Source organism: Mirounga leonina, unplaced genomic scaffold (genome assembly GCF_011800145.1).
Source record: "Mirounga leonina isolate KUSES-001 unplaced genomic scaffold, KU_Mleo_1.0 Mir_153, whole genome shotgun sequence".
NCBI lineage: Eukaryota > Metazoa > Chordata > Mammalia > Carnivora > Phocidae > Mirounga > Mirounga leonina.
The window spans coordinates 19,985,577-19,989,072 of NW_023270387.1; positions in this window are offsets into that span (position 1 = coordinate 19,985,577).

A 3,496-nucleotide genomic window follows, 5' to 3' on the forward strand; every position below is an offset into this window, starting at 1 on the left:
AGTAAGTTTTGAAATTGTGAAGAGTGAGTCCTCCAATTTTATTCTCATTCAAGATTGTTTTGGCTATTCTGGGCTCCTTTTATGTCCATATGAATTTTAGCATCAGCCTCTTAATTTGTGCTCCCTCCCCCCCCAAAAAAAGCCAGCAAAGATTTCATAAGGATTGCATTGGATCTGTACATCAATTTGCCATCTTAACAATATTAAATCTTCCAATCAAGGAACAGAGAATATCTTTCCATTTATTGAGGTCTTCTTTAATTCCTTTCAACAATTTTTGTGGTTTTCAGAGTATAAGTTTTATACATTTTTTGGTTAAACATATCCCTGGTAGTTTATTCTTTAGATGCTACTCCAAATGGAATTGTTTTCTTAATTTCATTTTCAGATTGTTTATTGCCAGTGTCTAGAAAATCTACTGATATATGTCATTGATCTTGTAGCCTGCAACCTTGTTGAACTTGTTTATTCTGATAATTTTTTAGTGAATTCTTTATGGTTTTCCATATATAAGATCATGTCATCTAAAAATAGAGATATTTTGGGGCACCTGGCTGGCTCAGTCAGTGGAGCATGCAACTCTTGATCTCGAGGTTGTGAGTTCGAGCCCCATGTTGGATGTGGAGATTACTTAAAAAAGTTTTTTTAGTTTTTTTTTTTTTTTTTTATTTGACAGGGAGAGAGAGACGGGGAGAGGAGGAGAGAGGGAACACAAGCAGGGGGAGTGGGAGAGGGAGAAGCAGGCTTCCTGCCGAGCAGGGAGCCCGATCTGGGCTCGATCCCAGGACCCTGGGATCATGACCTGAGCCGAAGGCAGACGCTTAATGACTGAGCCACCCAGGCGCCCCGAAAAAAAATTGTTTTAAATCTTTTAAAAATAGAGATGTTTTTACTTCTTCCTTTCCAATCTGAATGTCTTTTACTTCATTTTCTCACCAAATTACCTTGGCTAGAACCTCCAGTACAGTGTTGAAGTGGTAAGAGTGTCTATTCTTGTCTTATTTGTGATCATAAAAGGGGAAAGGCATTCAGTCTTTCATCATTAATAATGATGTTAGCTGTGAGTTTTTGGTAGATGTTCTCTATCAAGTTAAGGACATTCTGTACTATTCCTAGTCTGTTGAGTATTTTTATAATGAAAGGATACTGGAGTGTTGAATATTGTCAGAGTACTTTTTCAGCCTCTATTGAGATGATCATGTATGTGATTTTTGTCTTTTCTCTACTGATATAGTGAATTACATTAATCGACTTTCAGATGTTTGAATAACTTTGCATGTTGGGGATAAATCCTACTTGGTTATGAGTTGTAATTCCTTCTATATGTTGCTGGATTCAATTTTTAAGTTTTTGTTTTGTTTTGTTTTAGGATTTTTACATCTATATTCACACTTGACAGTTAGGCTTCACTGATTGCCAGCTGATTGCTTTCTACGGTTTTCTGTCACAAAGTGAGGCACAAATTGCCCCACAATGGGAACCAGTTAAGTCTGGTCCTCTTTGCTGGGGTAGCTGTTTTGGGGGGGTTTTTTGTTGTTGTTGTTGTTGTTGTTGTTGTTGTGTTTTTTAAGATTTTATTGAGTAATCTCTACACCCAGGCGCCTCTACAGCTGGGCACCCCTGCAGGGGTAGCTTCTGAGGTAAGCTTTTGAGATTTGTACCCCAGGAGTGCTGTTCTTAGCTGACTCTTTTCCCAGTTCTCTCTGGGAAACTTATTGGCCTATAGTTTAGCTTCCTGTCCTCATGGAGCTACCAACTTTTTAATTGCTTACCACCAAAACCTCCATTGTTTTCAAGAGTGCCTTTAGGTTTGAACTTCCCCACATTCTGTTTCATATAAAGTCAGTTCCCTTGGTGAAAGCCTTGGCAGTCTCTGTTCTTATGGCCTACCTCTCCCCAGCGGCAAAACTTTTGCAATTCTGCTTTAGAGCTGGTGAGAGGGACAGTGATCCAAGTGTCTCAGAGTGACCTGCCTCTGCAGGGCAGAGGATGGGGGTCATAAACATCCGGTCTTCTTGGCTTTCCTCTGGCCATGTGGAGCCTCTGTTCTGTGAGTGAATTCTGGGGCCCCAGTATTCTAGGCCTGTCATGCCTGGGTAGAGCCTCTGACCTATGAATGGGGGCTCAGTGAAAGAAGAGAGACTCCAGCCTCTTGGCAACACTTCCCTGGCATTTAATGTCTGCAACACAGAGTTTGGAGGTATGGAAGATGCTGGTGGTTGCCCTGCACAGGGAGATAACATAGTCTGTGACTGGAAGCTCTGCCATGCTGAGTTTCTATCAAGCTGAGGTGGGAGAGTGGTCAAGAGAGGCAGTGGGTGCCACAGACTCTGTTCAAACAGATCTAATAAATTTTTCTTGAATAAATATTTCTTCATTTGCTCTATGCCCTTAGGACAGTTTCCAGGGACTGAAAGATTGGGTTTTTTTTAAGAAACAGTTTTCACCAGTTATGGCTGTTTCACAGGAGAAAGGAACCACAAAGCTCCTCACACTACCATTCCCGGAGCCATCCTCTCTCTCCTTCCCTCTTACGCAAAGCTTCTCAAAAGTGTTGTCGCTACTTCATGTTCAATTCCTGTCTCCTGCCTCCTGCTCCCTGCCAACCTCTTTCTTGAATCAACTCCAAGCAGACTCTGATCCCCCACAAACTCAATGAAACTGCTCTTGTGAGGTCACCGATGCCTTCCTTGTTGCCAAATCCTGTAGGTGGAGTCTCATTTTCATCCTACTTGACCTGGCAACAGTATTGGACACAATCAATCTCACCTCCCTCCTTCATCACTTTGCATTCAGAACACTACATTCTCCTGCTTCCTGGTTTTCCTCCCACCGCCTTCATTGTTCCTCCTCAGTCTCCTTTGTTAGTGCCTAAGAACCAGTCCTCAGACCTCTTGTCTCTTTTATCTGCACTCATTTCCTTCGTGATCTCCTTCAGTCTCACAGTTTTCAATAATTCTCCATACGCTGATGACTTTCTTTCTTTCTTTCTTTTTTAAGATTTTATTTATTTATTTGACAGAGAGAGACAGCGAGAGAGGGAACACAAGCAGGGGGAGCGGGAGAGGGAGAAGCAGGCTTCCCGCTGAGCAGGGAGCCCAATGTGGGGCTCAATCCCAGGACCCCAGGATCATGACCTGAGCCGAAGGCAGATGCTTAACAACTGAGCCACCCAGGCGCCCCTACGCTGATGACTTGCAAATGTCACGTCTCCAGGCCAGGCCTCTCTTCCAAACTGCACACTCACATAATACACTGCCAACTTGACATTTCCATGTGGTCACATAAAGGGCTTCTCAAACTGTGTGTACAAAACAGCTCCTGATCTTCTGCAAACCTGTGCCTTCTAGTCTTCCTCATCATCCCAGTTGCTCAGGCCCAAAACCATGGTACTGTCATTGACCCTTTCTCACTCTGTGTCCAAGCTATCAGCCAGTCTTGTTAGGTCTACCTTCAAAATTATTCAAAATATGATTTCTTACAGCTTCCACCACCG